The sequence below is a fragment of the Hypanus sabinus genome, chromosome 12 (genome assembly GCF_030144855.1).
Source record: "Hypanus sabinus isolate sHypSab1 chromosome 12, sHypSab1.hap1, whole genome shotgun sequence".
Classification (NCBI taxonomy): domain Eukaryota; kingdom Metazoa; phylum Chordata; class Chondrichthyes; order Myliobatiformes; family Dasyatidae; genus Hypanus; species Hypanus sabinus.
The window spans coordinates 43,401,320-43,420,669 of record NC_082717.1 but is presented as its reverse complement, the minus strand read 5'-3'; the positions used below and the strand labels follow the sequence as shown (position 1 = coordinate 43,420,669).

The following is a 19,350-nucleotide window of genomic DNA, read 5'->3' as shown; positions in this document are numbered from 1 at the left end:
AATAATGAGTCTCAGAATCAAATTTAATATCGCAGTGTTTAAAACCTAAGTTATGCAGAAACTTGTTATAGCATTCACCTTGCTTGTTTATGCTATGACTCTCTTTAGCCAATTGAGAATGAAGAGGTCCCTCTGCTCTAAAGCAATTACATTCAGTATGAAATTTAGCAGCAAGGTGCAATGCCAGAGGAGCCTGTTGAGGAGGCAGCTTAGTTTTAGATTTTGTTCTTTTGGGCCCGTAGAATGGTTTTGGGGATGGGGTTGATGGTATTAGCCCCTGCCCCAGCCCTCCAGGGCTAAGGTTCTAGGGACAGGAATGTGGAAGAATTAGAGGACAGGCCAGAGAGCTAAGTTTCTGCTCCATGTTTAAAGGACAGCCGATGGACATGGGACATCCATCAGCAGGTTCCAGAGTTCCATGCGGCTAGGAGGAGCGAGATAGAATGGACCCCTGAATTCACGAATCAGAGAGAGTGGATTGCGATGCCTAGTGTTCAATGAGCGGCAAGTCCTGTGACCAAGGACCGAATGTCAAATCGGAAGTTTGGAAGTTCAGACCCGTTGACTGGATTCCTGGGTCAGCAAATCTCTGTGTGTCTGATACGGTGGTCAAAGGCCCGATGCCTGAATGTCCACACCCAAATCCGAGTCCAAATCAAGGTTTGTTGGAGGCCAGAGAAAACAGACTGTTAAGGGGTTAGATGACTGTGTGTGTGCATGTCTGAGAGGGTGAAACGGTGGCTTGTTTTGCTGTTGTTTTTCTCTTGTTGTGTTCTGTGTTGTTCTGCTGAGCGTTTTGGGCATGCTTTGTTTGCACAAGAATATGTGGCAACACATGGGCTGTCTCCAGCAGAGCTTTGGGTGTGTTGCATGTTCATACAATGAGTTGTGTTATCCATTTCATTGTATGTTTTGATGTACCTATGATAAACAAACTTGAATCTTGAATCCTGAATTTTGATTCCATTTTTGGGTTGGAGTGAATGACAGCCACAACCACGGATTCGGCAGCGCAGCAGATATGGGAATTGCATTTGTGAATTTGCACACATCAGCTAATTGTTATTTAATCATGGTAGTATTGTATTCCATATTTGTTGTCATAATGCTTGCTGAAACTTGGACAGAGCACAGCAATGCTTTGCCGCCTGTTTGCATTCAGCCTTTCCTGAGATATTGGACTTTCGAGTCAACTGACTCTGAAGACTAGCGGTATTCGTTTAATGTTTAGACTTTCTTTTCAACTGCAGTGTAGGCTTCATTTTCCTTTTGAGAGTTTGAGTTAATGGCCCTGTTTGGCCTTGCATTTATTGTTTTATTTTCCCTTTAACACTATTTGTATAAAAGTCTCTGAACTGTTGGCCTGCTTCAGTATCTCTCACTCCGCATTTGGGCCACATCTGAACCTGGTAAGAGCAAGACTTGAACTCAAAGATGGACCCAGCAGAGAGACAGCAGCTGACCTTGGCCGTGAGATTCATTGGTCAGGTAGGAGACAAGCTACAGGCAATGGAATCTGTTCTCAGTGAAGTTATGGAGGCAGTGAGGCAGATAACCTTGTGCTGACAAGCCCAGTCTCACTTGGAGGAACAGGTACTGTCCTGTTCCTCAACAGCCGCAACCGTTCAACAGCTCACCACAGACAATCGGACTCAGGTATCTGCGAATTCTGCATTCACGGCCGCCATCCACAAACTTACTGTGAACAGCCGGCATCAGCTGACAGCTATTAACGTTCTCGTCAGCTCAACTCAGCAGCTTCAGGCCGCCTCAGTCTCACTCCCAGTATCTCACATGTCCTCCTTTTCTGCTGCCCTGACAATTTCTGCTACCAATGCTCCTGCTCCAACACCCGGACCAGATCCAACTCCCACGACCATTCAGGAACCAAGCATTCCACCACCAGGTAGATATTCTTGTGATCTTGATGGTTGCAGGAATTTTATTACACAATGCGAGCTGACATTCCAAGCCCAGCCTGGTTGTTTTGGTGATGATGCGCGAAAATTGGCGTACATGGTCAATCTTCCTGACGGACCTCCACTCAGCCTGTTCAACACTTTACGGGAGCAAGGATACGATGCAGCCCAGTCATTCCGACATTTTGTGGTGGAGTTAAGGAAGGTTTTTGATCTTCCAGTACAGTGTCAGGAGGCTGCCCACTGATTCTTGGATCTGCTCCAAGGCAGAGGAAAAGTGAGAGCCTATGCAATCAAATTCCGTAACCTTGCAGTAGAGACAGGATGGAATGAGAGATCTCTCATCACTGTCTTCCAGCATGGACTGAACACAGGGGTCCAGGTAACTGAGTGGCACTGGAAAAGAATGCCGCCAGATCGCTGTCTTTCTTAGAGGAAGCCATAGATCGCCATATCAGAATGGGAATGGGATGTGGAATTACAATGTGTGGCAACTGGGAAATCCTGCTTTCTCTGGCGGACAGAACATAGGTGTTCAGCGAAATGGTCTCCCAGTTTGCGTGGGGTCTCACCAATACATAGAAGGCCAGACCGGGAGCAACAGATACAGTTTACCACACCAGCCGACTCACAGGTGAAGTGTCACCTCACCTGGAAGGAATGTCTGGGGCCCTGAATGGTGATGAAGGAGGAAGCGTAAGGGCAGGTGTTTTATTTGGTTAGTTCACCTGAACTGCCACTGGTCCTTGGTCTCCCCGGTAATCCCGACATAATCCACGGATCGATTGGTCTCTGAAGGTACTCCAAGAGTGGGAACCGGCATACTTGTCTGGGTTCAGCCCAAGCTCCGTTCCATGAATCCTCCCCTGAGGCAGCTAATGTTGTGGATCTGTCTGGGATTCTGGCTGAATATTCAAATTTCCTTGAAGTTTTCTGTAAAAGAAAGGCCACCATTCTGCCCCCACACCGGCCATACGACTGTGCCATAGACCTCCTACCTGGCATCTGCCCTCCCTGGGGCCGGCTCTTTTCCCTCTCTCATCCTGAAACGGTGGCCATGGAGGAATACATTAAGGAGGCATTGGGCATGGGGTTTATCCGAACATCAACCTTGTTGGCAGGAGCGGGCTTCTTTTTTGTGAGCAAGAAAGATGGCAAGCTCCATCCCTGCATTGATTATCCCCCCTGAACAACATCACTGTGAAGAACCTCCACTCTCTTCCCTTGCTGGCATCTGCATTTGAACATCTCCAGGGAGCAACAATATTTTCCAAAATTGATCTGCGTAATGCTTACAATCTGATTTGCATAAGAGAAGGGGATGAGTGGAAAATAGCTTGCAGCACCCCTAATGGCCACTATGAATACCTGGTGATGCCTTTTGGTCTGGCCAAAGCCCCGCTGTATTCTAGGCCTTGGTTAATGATGTGCTCAGGGACATGTCTAACCAGTTTGTGTTTGTGTATTTAGATGACATCCTTATCTATTCCTGCTCTCATCAGGAGCACGTCTAGCATGTCCGGAGAGTACTCAGATGCCTTCTTGAAAATAACCATACGCCAAGCCTGAGAAATGTGAATTCCATAAAGACCAGGTATTGCTTTTGGGCTATATATGTACCCCATCCAGTGTTCAAATGGACCCTAGTAAAGTTCAGGCAGTTGAAGAGTGGCCCGAAGCATCTACAGTCAAACAGGTACAGCGCTTCATGGGGTTTGCGAACTTTTATCGCCACTTCATGCGGAATTTTGGCTCTATTGTGGCTCCAGTTACAGCACTCGCCAAGAAGACCTTGGCAGGATTCCATTGGACAGATGATGTCAACCAAGGGTTTTCAGAGCTAAAGCGACGTTTCACCACTGCCCCGCTGCTGCAACACCCAGACCCAGCTTCTGTCCATCAAGGAGGCCCTGGAGGAATGGCAACACTGGCTGGAGGGGGCATTCTTGGTCTGGACAGATCACAAGATCCTCCTCTATATTCAGGATGCTAAGAGACTCAACTCCCGTCAAGCCCGGTGGGTCCTCCTCTTCACACGGTTCAATTTCATCCTCACTTATCGTCCCAGCAGCATAAATACAAAGGCCGACACTCTCTCCCCGCAGTTTGATGGATCTGAGGACAGTGCCGATCCAGAGCCCATTCTTCCTCACTCGTGTATCGCTGCTCCAGTGATCTGGGGAATAGAGGCAGAGGTGAGATCCGCCCAACAATCTGATCCAGGCTCGGTTGGGGGACCTCCCAACCGGCTGTTTGTCCCTGCTGTGGTGCACTCCAAAATGTTGGAATGGGGTCACTTCTCCCGTCTGGCTGGACATCCAGGAATTCAACGGACTCGGGAATTTATAAAGAGGCAATTTTGGTGGCCATCTATGTCCCAGAATGCCCATGACTTTGTATCTGCCTGTCCCACCAGCACTCGGAACAAGACATCACGCCAGCGTCCTGCGAGTCTGCTATGTCCACTGCCTGTGCCCCACTGCCCTGGTCCCAATTCTCAGTAGATTTCATCACTGGTCTGCCCCCGTCTAATGGAAACACCACCATTTTGGTCGTTGTGGATTGATTTTCCAAAGCTGCCCACTTTGTTGCCCTTCCCAAGCTCCCATCAGCTCGTGAGACTGCCACATTCATGGTTCATCATGTGTTCAGGCTCCGTGGCTTTCCTCAAGACATAGTGTCTGACCGTGGACCACAGTTCACTTCCTGCTTTTGGAAGGCTTTCTGCTGTCTTGTAGGAGCCACGGCCAGCCCCTCGTCTGGGTTCCACCCCCAATATAATGGCCAGACTGAGAGAGTGAACCAGGAGTTGGAGACAACCCTGCGCCATCTTGCCTTTTCCAACACCACGTCCTGGGGCTCCCAATTGGTTTGGCCACAATAACCTTCGGCTGTCCTCCACCAGTATGTCTCCCTTTGAATGCCAGAAGGGATTCCAGCCCCTGGAGATTGACGTAGGAATTCCTGCTGCTAAACAGCTGATCCAGTGCTACAAGCACACCTGGAGACGAGACAGGGCTTCTCTACTGTGCGCCCAGAAAGAGCACTCCCGGCAGGCTGATTGGCTCCATCGACAGGTAAGGCCATTCGAGCTAGGAGAGGACATCTGGCTGGCATCAAGGGATCTTCCTCCAAAAGTCGAGAACCAGAAATTGGCACCGCACTAAGTGGGACTATTTGTAGTGGAAAAGGCTGTCAACAATCTGTCCTATAGATTGTGTCTGCCAGCATCACTGAAGATCCACCCAGTATTCCATGTTTCCCAGCTCAAGCCGGTTACTACCTCTCCCCTGGCCCCAGTCACCCCATCTCCCCCTCCTCCCCGCCTGGTAGATGGTTCCCTTTTCTATACTGTGTGGCGCCTCCTGCCATCTTGCTGGGTACATGGTATGGTCCAGTACCTTGTGGACTGGGAAGGGTATGGACCAGAAGAACGTAATTGGACAAGTCGCTGATCTGGGACTTCCAGGGGACTCAATCTGTGGCTCCTCAGGGGCGACACCTGGAGAGGGGGGCCCTGTCACAACCACATAATCGGTGCAGTAGATACGGCAATTGCACTTGTGAATTTGCACATGTCAGCTAATTATTATTTAATCGTGGTAGTATTTAACTCCATACTTGTTGTTGGAGTGCTTGTCGAGACTTGGACAGAGCATAGCAATGCTTTGCTTCTGTTTGCATTTGGCCTTCCCTGAGATATTGGTCTTTCAAGTCAACAGACTCTGAAGACTAGCGGTATTCATTTAATATTTAGATGTCCTTTTCAGCCGCAGAGTAGGCTTCGTTTTCCTTCTGCGAGCTTCAGTTAATTGCCCTATTTGGCCTACCGTTTATTGTTTTATATTCCCTTTAACACCGTTCGTATTAAAGTCTGTGGACTATTGACCTGCTTCAGTGGGTCTTACTCCACACCTGAGCCATATCCGATCCTGGTAACAATGACTCCTGTTCCATCATCCCTGCTACCACGTATTTCAAAGGTACCATTGGATTCCCAGCAGATTCAATGATATACAGATCTACGTTCATGGGTTGAACTTTGCCAGTAGCTTTTCACTCTGCCAGGACTACCATTGCCCACAAGAGAATTGTGACTACCTCCATCAAAACTGGAGCTGTAATTGTTTGGGAATAATGATCGGCTCTGGATGTTGTCCATGGCAATTTTTGTGAGAAGCCAACTGGAAATGCCTACTTGGTTTTGTGAAGAGTTACTATTGGCATCTAATTCCATTTGTATGGTACTGGGCTGATGCTGCCAGTAAGGGAAAAACTTACAACATTTCTGAATTCCCAGATTGGCATGAAAAGCAAATGAAACCATCATTGTTGCAACCAATCACCTAGCCATCTCAGAGGAGACAACTTCCATGGAAAACATGCAACAAAACAGCTGTTTAAGCTTTCTTTCCAATAAACCACTATTTTTACAACAGCCTTTACAGCCGAGAAAGTGACCGTACCAGTGATGAACATCTTATCAGGGAATTTCACAATTGTTAATGGTATTTACCCAAAAACTCTGAAGAAACTGTATTCCAAAGGAAAGGCTTGGTAAATTTAAATTCAATATCCTTGAGACCATATTCTGAAGTCTAATCTCATAACACCATTATTCCTAAAACCAGAAAATTCACCTTTTAATCTCAACTATGTTCTGCAAGTTGTGAACAAAACTACTACCTAATAGGAGCTTTGTTCGCAACTTGCAAGATGATAAAAATAGCTTTATAAGGTGCCCACTCAAATGAGTAAATGGGTTTCAAAGAAGAAAGTTGTTCTAACCAAACACCAGAAGTGACTGCCAACTCTGAAGCGATATTTCTGAGAGAGAGATGCATTCTTAAACCATTACTGGTCTATCCTGCTGACAAGATCAGATCCATGTGAATCCTCAATAATGTCCTGGCCTAACATTGTTTACAACTACACCAGCCTTTATTAACTGCTATACAGTAGTCATTCCTTGAGCTAAATACCTGATGTTCATATACACCGTTGATAGCTCATGACTGAAACAAGTATCAGCATAAAGGAAGCAAGTAGGATGCTCAAGGTCCTGGGCATTTATTGGAGAACTAGCTTCAGTCTGTTGCCTCTGAGCTAATCCAGACAAGGCAGTATTTCAATGTTCCACCTGAACGTCAAAGCCAAATTACTTTGTTCTGCAGAAGGCAGTTTCTCCACCAGCTTCAAGCTAAATCTTGGATGTTCCCTAAATAATTCACTTATACTGCATTCATCGAAATAAAACTGGCCAAAAAGTGGAAGACACAAGATGATTGTGATCACGAGTCCCAGACCATGGAACATAGGATATCATTCTTCTCATTGAAATTGGCTACAGGAGACACCTAATTTTCCACTGGATTACCAGACTTCACACCTTACTGTGAGGCTTTTCAAATCACAGAAGAGTATTTATCACAATGAGGATAATTATTACTCATGGTTGACAAACATTTAAATTTAATATTTATTAATAAGGTTTCCACCTGATACTGGGATGCATCTTAAGTATTCAACCTTAAAGCCTCTATAGACATGCATGCTCCTTCGGCTCTCTCCTATATAACATGATAACACACTGAATTGACTAGAGTAGTTCTATACCTATTCCTACACAGACACATGAATAGAAGATAGCAGGTATTCTGCATTATTAAACAGCTCTAAAATATTTATAACAAATAAGAATTATGAAATTTAGCCTTAAACATCACTGTTTGATCATGGTTAATTCCGCATTTGGATCCATGAACTCAGTACTGAAATCTGCAAAGAGACGAGTGAATCAGTGCTCTGGCTTATGAGTGTAATTGGAACGTGATATCCTGCAATTGTTGCCAGTGCTGGAGAAGGTAGCTATGGAATCAGGTGAATAGCACTTTTTAAAATCCTGCACACAATAGATGCTGGGTCTGTGTTAATAGAGGAAAATGACCATTTCAGGCCAAGACCCTTAATTAAGACCTGCTGAGTACCTCCAGCATTTTGAGTGCATTGATCCAGATTTCCAGTGACTGGAGTCTCCCTTCTGTCTTTAAATGCTAACAGTTTTTTTTTATTTTCACTGCTAGCTAAGAAGATTCTAGAACATCAAAACTGCATTGACAATGTGCAAGAAGGAAGCACTCCATTTGTGGATGCCAGGGAGGATCCTCCTGAGGTAAGGTGGAGCAAACGTGGCCACACATGTCCAAAATAACCCATGCGGCCTTTCAAATCCATATGTTGTTGGAATAGATGACCAAAAACGTCTTCTCTTAAAGTAAACTGGCCCATACATCCTTCTTGTAACAGATGTTAAAAATAGTTAAAACACAACAGAAATTCGCACAAACTCAAACGTGTTACATAGAAACATAGAAAATCTACAGCACAATATAGGCCCTTTGGCCCACAATGCTGTGCCAAACATGTATTTACTTTAGAAATTACCTGAGGTTACACATAACCCTCTAATTTTCTAAGCTCCATGTACCTATCCTGGAGTCTCTTAAAAGACCCTATCGTATCCACCTCCACCACCATTGCTGGCAGCCCATTCCATGCACTCACCACTCTCTGCATAAAAAAAAACTTACCCCTGACATCTTCTCTGTACCCACTTCCAAGCACCTTAAAACTGTTCCTTCTCGTGCTAGCCATTTCAGCCCTGGGAAAAAGCTTCTGACTGTCCACACGATCAATGCCTCTCATCATCTTATACAACTCTGTCAGGTTGCCTCTCATCCTCCACCGCTCCAAGGAGAAAAGGCTGAATTCACTCAACCTATTCTCATAAGGCATGCTCCCCAATCCAGGCAACATCCTTGTAAATCTGCTCTGCACCCTTTCTGTAGTTTCCACAACATTCCTGTAGAGAGGTGACCAGAACTGAGCATAGTACTCCAAGTGGGGTCTGACCAGGGTTCTATATAGCTGTAATATTACCTCTTGGCTCTTAAACTCAAATCCACAATTGATGAAGACCAATGCACCCTATGCCTTCTTATCTACAGAGTCAACCTGCGCAGCAGCTTTGAGTGTCCTATGGACTCAGACCCCAAGATCCCTCTGATCCTCCACACTGCCAGGAGTCTTACCATTAATACTATATTCTGCCATCATATTTGACCTTCCAAAATGAACCACCTCGCACTTACCTGGCTTGAACTCTATCTGCCACTTCTCAGCCCAGTTTTGTATCCAATCCATGTCCCGTTGTAACCTCTGACAGCTCTCCACATTATCCACAACACCTCCAACATTTGTGTCATCAGCAACTTACTAACCCATCCCTCCACTTCTTCATCCAAGTCATTTATAAAAATACTGACGTAAGGGTCCCAGAGCAGATCCCTGATGCACTCCACTGGTGACTGATCTCCATGCAGAATATGACCCGTCTACAACCACTTTTTGCCTTCTGAGGGCAAGCCAGTTCTGGATCCACAAAGCAATGTCCTCTTGGATCCCATGCCTCCTTACTTTCTCAATAAGCCTTGTATAGGGTATCTTATCAAATGCCTTGCTGAAATCCATATACACTACATCTACTGCTCTACCTTCATCAATGTGTTTAGTCACATCCTCAAAAAATTCAATCAGGCTTGTAAGGCACGACCTACCTTTGACAAAACCATGCTGACTATTCCTAATCATATTATGCCTCTCCAAATGTTCATAAAAGGCATCAGAATCTTTTCCATCAGCTTACTCACCAACCAACCAACCAACCAACCAGTAGGGTTCAATCCAGGGAGTCAGTGTGGGTTAATTCGGAGAAGAAAGAAATACACCAAGCTTAATCAAAGTGAGGCAAATGGATAGGACAGCAACTGTGTTAGGAACTGTCAGATGTCTAGAGGATTCATGGAGTTATCATCAAAGCCTAGCTCATACATTAATTAAAGTTCTTAGAGGATAGAACATGGGACTGCACAGCACAGAACAGGCCGCTTAATCTACTCCAAGATCAATCTAACTCTTCCCTCCCACACAAACCTCCACTCTCATATTCATTACCAAAATCTGTGCTATTCCTGGTAAGAAATAGATAAGAAAGTTCTATGGAGTGGAGTAAACAGTTGATGTGTCAAGCCAAGACCCCTTCATGAGGTACCCTAGAATTTTACATTATCCCTCCTCCCTCACTCACTCATCTAACTCCTCCCCATGACTCACCTAATACCTGCCAGATTCTTATCCTTCCCTTCCCCTCACTTTCTTATTCTAACTTCTGCCCCCTTCTCGTCCAGTCCTGATGAATGGTCTTAGCCTAAACCATTTATTCCTTAGATGTTGCTTAACTTGCTGATTTCCTCCAACATTTTGTGTGTGGTGCATTCATTTCCAGCATCCGTAAAATCTCTTGGTGTTACTAACTGAGCTTTGATATCTGTGTTGAAATGCACAGAGATCCTGGAACCTTCTTTTAGCACAGGGGTGAGTACTAAGGTGAGCTATAGAGGAAGATGAAGGGCATATAGGAGCAGATGAGGCATTGTTCATCATCATTGTGCTTGCTAATATTTGAACATGAGTTTCAATTTACAAAGCCTTAGTTTTAGTCTTGAAAGACAGTGTTTGTCTAGGGTCTTTCCCAATATATTTGTATGGAAATTGCAGTGAGCACCAAGCACCTGGGTGACAGGGCAAAGTAATGATCTATTCACAGACCTGCCTTTCTCCTCCTGTGAACTGCACAAAAGTGTCAGATGAAACCCCCAGTCTGCGGCTAAAGTGTCTGCTTCATAATTCAGGCAAAAGTAGAAATTAATGTATCCAGGTCATGTGGATTTGCAGCCTGCCACTGACACAACCCTTTCCCTAAGGTAATAAAGTATGGCCAGGTTGACAACATCACATTGAGGACCTAAAGAAAGTAGAAACAGGAAGCTGGAATCATGAAATAAGCAGACTGCACCGTCTCTATTATTTACTTGTGGATTTATCATCAGAAAGGTTATATAAAAGTTTGAGTACTGTAACAAATAGGAAGAACATCTTTTGTGAAAGTCATTCCTTTATTAACCAAATTAAACATACAGACCAGTTAGAGAATCATAGGGCAATATAGCTTGGATATCGGCTCTCTGGCCCAACAAGTCTACACTGACCATGGTGCTCATTGAGCTTGTCCCTATTTCCTGCTTTCAGCTCTTATCCCTTTAAGTGTTGTTCCTCCACTTACCTATCTAAATGCTTCTTAAATTATCGTATGGTACCTAACACAACCACTTCTTCTGGCATCTTGTTCCATACACTCACCACGCTGTGCATGAAAGAGTTGCTCCTCAGATCCTATTTAAATCTTTCCCCTCTCACTCGAAGTCTATTCCCTTTATTTTTGGAATACCACACCACACCCCCCCCGCCCACACACACACACACACACACACACACACACACACACACACACACACACACACACACACACAGATTGTTACCATCCAGCTCATCGCCTCTCCTAATCTTAAACATTTCTATAACATCACCCCTCATTCTCCTACGTTTCAAGGAATAAAGATGTAATCTGGTCAATCTCTCCTCCCCATATTATTCATACCCTCTAGTTCTGTCAACATCCTCGTAAATCTTTTCTGCACTCTTTCTGCACATCTTTCATAACAGGATTACCTAAACTGTAAACAGCCTCACCAATGATTTAACAACTGCAATATCATGTTGCAACTCCTAATTCCTATAGCCAGTGTCCTGACTGAGGAAGGCCAGCACATTAAATGCCTTTTTCCACATCCAGACTACCTGTGGCACCACTTTCAATGAACTATAAGTTTGTGTTTCTAGGCCCCTCTGTTCTATTGCTGTCCTCAATGTCCTATCAGACGTATTCAAGGTATAAATACTATGCTGGTTTGACTTTTCAAAATGCATCACCTCACACTGTCCTGTATTGAAATCTATTTGCCACTCCTTATTCCACTTCCCTGATCAAGAACCCCTTGTAATCTGCAATAATCTTCTTCACTATCAACAACACTTGCTAAATTTGCATTACCCATAAATTTACAGATGCAGCTTTGCGCATTTGCATGTAAATCATTTATATAAATAACACATTTCAAAGATCCCAACACCAGCTCCACTTGTCACACCAGCCTTCATTCCAAGAATAAAGCCTCAACCACTGCACTCTGGTTCCTACATCCAGCTAAATTTAATCCCACCTAACTAGCTCTCCCTGGATTCCATGGGACACAACCTTCTAGATTAGACTATCACATGGAACCTTGTTGAAGACTTTGCTGAAGTGCAAATAGACAACATCCACTGTTCTACTTTAATCTATCTCTTGGTTACTTCTTCAAAAATCTCTAAAAAGATTGTCAAACATGACCCATGCACAAAGCCATGCTGATTTCTCCTAAATAGACTCTGTCTATCCAAACGCTGATACATCCTATCCATCTAAATCAGGGGTTTTCAACCTCTTTTATGCCATGGGCCAATACCATTAAGCAAGTGATCTATGGACCCCGGGTTCGGAACCCCTGCTCTAAATGATCTTTTGATATTAGCTTGTCTGGTTTGTAGTTCCCTGACTTGTCCTTGCTACTCTTTTTAAACAATGGAACAATATTAGCCACCTTTTAGTATTCAGGACCTTCACCAGTGGTTAATGAAGAAGCATTTTCTGCAATTTTCTCTCTAGCCTCCCTTAAAGTCCAAGGATACAACTTGATCAGGCACTAATGACTTATCCACCTTAATGCACTGTAAGGCTGAAAATGTCCCCTTCATGGTAATATGAATATTATCCACAGCATTTCCACTTGTTTCCCTTGTTTCTTGCTTCCCTTATCAACCACGACTTTCTATTTGATAAACTCTGAGGAGAAATATTCGGTGAAAGTCCCATCCATCTAATGAAGACAATGAACAATAACTGTCTCCCCACAGATAACTCTGTCACAGCTTTTTTTCTCTACAAGGAGGCATGATGGACAGAAACCAAAGTTAGATCTGAAATTCTGAGAGTTGTTCTGAATACTTTGCTGATGTCAAATTAAATTATTATATTCTCAGAGCCTAATTTGAACATGCCCAAAACTTGAATATAAGTGTTCTTCCATGGAATTTTTCAGTGAGGTTCAAATATAATTGAAACAGGGCCAATAAGGTCTCAAGGTGCAAGGATGGAGGGACATAAAAGTCAAAGAAAAAACAGTTTTTCTTCATAGTGAGGCTGGGGAGTGCAAGGTAAGCAGCACTCAGCTCTCTGTCCTGTAGATTTTTAAATTAATTCACTGAAATTGCTCTCTTGAGAGACTAAACTGTCTCAAACTTCTCCCCTCTCACAGATGACTGATTCGCAAGAGAAGGTCAGGAAGAGAGCATTTAACTTTGCTGATGAGACCCTGTAGGCCCTCTTGAATAATATAGAGGGAAGTCATATCTCAGCGCTCACCTGAGGTCAAGAGGTGGGAAAGGATGGAGGTGGCAAAGACCTTGCATGACACATCAACATTCCCCGGGATAGCAAAGTAATGCTGCAAAAAAATCCAGCCATCTGACCAGAGGAGAGGAAAGAGATTCACGTTACTGGGGTTTTCTTCAGTTTGTTAAATCCACCAGAAGAATGCATAACCAAAGCTCCTTCAAAAGCTCCACTTAAATCTTTTTTCAATTGTTCTTTAACCTCTTGTTGGACAAAAATCTGCACAGTACCCAGTTTTTGCATCTTCTAGTTGTGACTTATATTTGAGGAAATAGAAGGAAGACTCCTTTTGAATAAAATTCCATGCCACAGACACCCCCTTGGCAACCACCCCTTTCCCCAGGTAGATTCATCCATGTTAACTCTAAGAGACACCCCCTGTGTTCCAGCCCCAGCAATTCAGACCCCTTCATGTATTGGCTCATGTCTAGCCAAGTTGCTGAATTGAAACTTGTACAGCCCATACAGTCTGCTGATGATCCGTCTAGTGATTGCATGCTCTTGAATTTACCTTTCCATCATACTATCACTGTGATACAAAACACCGTCATCAGCTACGTGGACCATACAAACACTTCAACTAGTACTTTTTACTGTATCTCACTATCCCTGAGCATTCCCGACATTAGTGAACTGTTTGATGTACACATTGTGACAGACTCCAGTCTGCTGTTCACTCAACTTCATTTGTCCCATCACTGAAATATTCCCACAATCAATGGACTCACTTTCAAGAACTCTTCATCTCATGTTCTTGATATTTATTGTTTATTTATTTATTACTATTTCTTCCTTTTGTATTTGCACAGTTTGTGTCATTTGCACACTAGTTGAATGCGGTGCGGTCTTTCATTGATTCTATTTTGGATATTATCTTATCATAGATTTATTGAGTATGCCCACAAGAAACTGAATCTCAGGGTTGTTTGTGTGACATACATGTATTTTGATAAGAAAGTTACTTTGACCTTTGTTCTTTGATAATATGGATTGAGTAAATTAAGTGAACTTGTATCTAATGGGATGACAGGTCAGTTTCCAGAAGGCACAGATTTAAGGTGGTTGGCAAAAGGACCATTATATGTAAAATATGGATAGAATTTAGAACATCCTGCCTAATATGATGACGGATACAAATTCAGTAGTAATCTTCAATAGGAGGTCAATTAAATAAGATAAGAGGAAAGTGTAGAGGGAACTGGCAAATTACCTATGATACTATAAATGAGCAAGATAAACCATTATATTGTAACTTAATTGTGCCTCGTTCATGCAACTTTGCAGGTGCTGAACGGGAATATTCAGTACCAGTTGTATTCAGTCTTGCAGTTCTCTAGAGAAACAGACAGTTCTGAACAAGCTCTGTGTCCCTGCCTTTGCTCCATGAACTCCCCAGTCCACTTGAACAGGGTGTTAGTCAACTGTTGAAATCTGTATTTTATTCCCCCTTATTGTACAACATGGGTCCCTGGTGGATGCCTGGGAAGGATCTAGACTCAGAGCGATGTGGTTAAGTTCAATCACACCGTTTGCCAGCGTGTTCACTGAAAAACTATCACAGAACAACGAAATCTCCTCTTGATTCAATCCTTCTAAATGATGGTGGTGGTGGGTAGCTTCTTCCTTCATTTTATGTGTCACAATTCATGAATTATTACAAGGAGGAGCAATCAAAAGAGCCATCTTGACAGTTTGTTTTAAAAATAAGCCGGGCAGCATCATGTGGCAGTTGAGATCCAATGGCTTCAGTTTTACCCTGATCAGCTGTCATAACATTTTTTTCCAGGACAAGAACAAATGAATACCAAAAACTTTAATTAAAGCAATGGCCCACAATTGTAAGAAATGAATCTTACTATTAGGAAATTTGTCATTCTCATGAACGGAGATTTTTCCAAAGAAAAGACTCAATGAAGCAACAACAAAGATTAAAGAGGCTTGGGAGCCCAACAATTAGGGTGTGAGAAACACCTAGAGAATACTTTTAGTAGTATAGTATTTTATATTTTAGTACTCTTAGGGTGGCATGGTAGTGTAGTAGATAGCACAACACTTCACAGTACGAGCAACCCAGGTTCAATTCTCACTGCTATCTGTACATTCTCCCTGTGACCTCATGAGTTTCTTTCAGGTGATCCAGTTTCCTCCCACAGTCCAAAGGCATATCAATGGGTAGGTTAATTGGTCAGTGTGAATTGTCCCTTGTTTAGGCAAGGGTTAAATGGGGGGTTGCCGTGTGGGACCGCTGGAAGGGCTGGAAGGTCCATTTCCACACTATATCCCAATAAAAAAAATAAAATAAAATAGTATCAGGTTAACTCATAGTAGATCTTAGCCAATGAAATGCTTCTGAAGTTTAGTGGCGGTGTAATGTAGAAATTGTAGTAATCAGCTTGTGCACAGACAGCCTCCTGATCTGTTATACTGATGCAGATTGAGAGATACAAATTGGCCAGGATGCTGGAGATAAATGTACTCAAAGTACATTTTATTATCAAAGTATGAATAAATTACACAACCATGAGATTTGGCTGCTTACAGGCTGCCACAAAGCAAGAAACCTGAAAGAACCCAATTTAAAAAAGGGAAAGACCAACACTCATCACACAGCAAAAGAGAAAAAAAACACAATCTGCAGACAATAAAGGCGAGCAAGCAACATTCTGAGCCAAATTGCGTCCATAGACCTGAATCCCAGAGCAGCAGGGGTAGGCCCGAAGCCTCGTCCTCAAGTTCCTCATATAGTGGGGCAAGCCACTGCGAAGCTCACAGGCATGAAGCAGACTCAGCCTCAGCACGCCAGAGAGAGCAGTGAACATCGTGGGAGAGCGAGCAAGGTTGGCCCGACCATTGCCTCTGGCATTCAAATCATCCAAACACTATGCCAGGGCCCGTCATGGACCAGCCCTAGACTTTGCACCCAGTCTGAAGCCATTCTCGACGTCTCCAAGTCGGTTTGGCACATAGGTGGACGGGCACTAAAACTTCTCTGTCTTGACTCCCCTTCAAATCGCTTGCTCCAACTCCATCTCCATCTCCATTTCCATCTCTGAAACCACTTTGAACAAGTTTCACACAGACCTTGCAAAGTACCAGCATGGCTCATCCCTCAAGTCAGCTTCACCTCCACTCGCCCCTTCATTGTTTGCGGTGATAGTATACCATCAAGCTAGTATGTACAACAGGACAGTCAATGTAACATGGAAATACAATTCTATCAGCCTGAATTAATCAGTCTGATGGCCTGGTGGAAGAAGCTGTCCCAGAGCCTGTTGGTCCTGGCTTTTATGCTGTGGTTCCAATTCCCAGATGGTAGCAACCAGTTTGTGGTCGGGGTGATTTGGGTCCCCATTGATCCTTCGGACCCTTTTTACACACCTGCCTTTGTAAATGTCCTGAATAATGGGAAGTTCACATCTACAGATGCGCTGGGCTATCCGCACCACTCTCTGCGGAGTCCTGCAATTAAGGGAAGTATAGTTCCAATACTAGGCAGTAATGCAGCCAGTCAGGATGCTCTCAGCTATGTCCCTGTAGAAACTTCTTAGGATTTGGGGCCCACCTCCCAGAGTCTGAGGTGAAAGAGGAATATGTTTGCCATGTGAGATCATGGATTAAACAAACATACAGTTTATTACCTTAATGCGTCGGGTTTGGTTCTCCCAATATCCATGCATATATAAGTCCAATCACCTTGGATCTGACAATCATAGATTGAGAGTTTAATTAGCCCATAATGTCTACCGGGCTAGTTGTAGCTGAATCGGTACCTCCAGAACACAGTGAAAAGAGGCTAAACTGAGTACGGGGCTTTGTCCCTGTCAAAATTATGATATATAGAAATATAAAATACCGTATGCAACACATGCAAAATGCTAGAAAAACTCAACAAATCAAGCAGTATCTGTGGAGGGGAATAAACAGTTGATCTTTCAGGCTGAGACCCTTCATTAGGTCTGGAAAGTGAGGGGGCAGAAGTCAGAATAAGAAGTTGTGGGGGTGGGGGCAGGTGAGACCAGCTGAAGGGAAGGGATGAAGTAAGAAGCTGGGAGGTGATATGTGGGAATGGAAAAGGACTAAAGAAGAATTAATCTAATAGGAGAGGATAGTGGACCATGGAAGAAAGGGAAGGAAGAGGGGATCCAAAGGGAGGTGATGAGCAGGCATGGCAAAGAGAGGAGGTAAGAGGTAACCAGAATGGGAAAGGAAACAGTGAGAAGGGGGTGGGCTGAAGAGTGGTAACTATCAGAAATTGCAGAAATTGATGTTCATGCCATTAAGTTGGAGGCTACCCAGACAGAGGTCTGCAGAATTTCTTGAGTTTATAAAATACCCCACCTATTTTTTAAAAAATATTAATCTTCTTCAAATTTATTGAAAAATAATTAAACAATAATAAAGCATCAAAATCATTGAAATAAATGAAATGAAATAACTGTACTCACCTTTCCTTCCTAATCTACATTTCAGGAATTCTCATTCAAATGACTTTGACCCAATGGAGGACCAACTGTTGCTGGATGGAAAGCTGAAGTCCTGGTACTAATGCTGGGCATTCCCAGTACAAACAGGGTCTATCACCGGACTCCACTAGATGCTCAACTGTATTGCAGTGTGAGATTTGCACCTGAAAACATGAGGTATGGTAATGCAGAATACATGGATGTATGGCAGCTAACTTACAACCTGTTCTCTTTGGAACTGTTGCCATTACAGCTGAGTTTACAATGTCGTTACTATACTAGCATTCAACCATCCTGTTTCAACAAAGATTTGTGCTTCGATAATTTGGTGACTCAGTGGAGAAACCTCAAAAAGAATAATGGATGCCAAGAATGATTGCAAGGCAGAAATTTAATCAAGAGTTCCAACAATGTCATAAACTATGACACCAGTAATTAGATTTGATCTAGCCCATTAATTAGAAGACAGACTCAAAATCGCTACTGAAATGTTATACATTTAAATGCTTGTATTTAAATTGAAATTTGCCCTTGATATTTAGCTTACAACCTTTCCAAATTCCACAAATAGCAGAATAAATCCAATCGAGCTAATTGCTGCCCAGTCAGATAATGAGCAGTCTTTAGAAAAGTGATGAAAGATGCTATGAACAGTACTATCAACTGACACTTCCTTATTGTAACCTGCTCACTGATACTCAGTGCCCAGTGTGTATTGATCCGAATCACTTGGCATTAGACATCATCACAGCCTTTGTCCATATATGGATCATAGTTGAATTCCAGAGGATAGGTCCTTTAACATCAAGGCAACATTTGACAACTGTAACATCAAGATGCCCTGGTAAAACTGAAGTCAGTGTGTGTCAGGAGAAAATATCCCAATGGTTGGAAGATGATAGTGTTTTGTTGAAGTTCAGTTGAGATGAAACTATATTCAACTTCATTTACACTTCCTCAGCAAATGAAGACACACGCATCTAGACATAGACAACACTCAGACAAGGGCTAATAAATAGCAAATAACTTTATGTGTCACACATTTACCAGGCAATAACGATCTCCAACTAGAGAGAATCTAACAACCTATCCTCAAAATTCAATAGGATTAACACCACAATGTATCTCACCATTAATATCCAAGATCATGTCAGAGGCCACGTGCTTACTTTTTGACATACTCTAGGCATTCCTGATACTACAAGGCACAAATCCACTCCACTTAATAGTTTGTCATATATAGTTTGAAGATGACATCAAAACTGATGGTATAATGGACAGTGAAGAATGTTGTCCAAGGCTATAATAGGGTAAACTGGGGATGCGGGCAAGGGCACTTAACTCAGAAATATATGATGTGAATCAGTTGGGAAGTTAAACCAGGCTAGGACATACTAAGTGAAGGGCAGGGCCCTGAGCAGCAAAATCATGGGATACAGGTACATAATTCCTTGAAAGTGGTAATACAGCGAGATGGAATGGGGAAAAAAGCATACAGTACGCTTGCCTTCCTTGGCTC

At 43.3% G+C, this 19,350-nt stretch overlaps 1 long non-coding RNA gene across 1 annotated transcript in view; it reads left to right on the top strand.

Annotated features, from left to right (window-relative positions):
* The window catches only part of LOC132402828 (uncharacterized), a 238,734-nt gene extending 220,766 nt beyond the window's left edge, over positions 1-17,968 (top strand). Inside the window, exons 10-11 of the long non-coding RNA XR_009515091.1 lie at positions 8,003-8,091; positions 17,839-17,968. This is a non-coding gene — a long non-coding RNA (uncharacterized LOC132402828). The remainder of the gene's footprint in view (positions 1-8,002; positions 8,092-17,838) is intronic.
* The last annotated feature ends 1,382 nt before the right edge of the window (positions 17,969-19,350 follow it).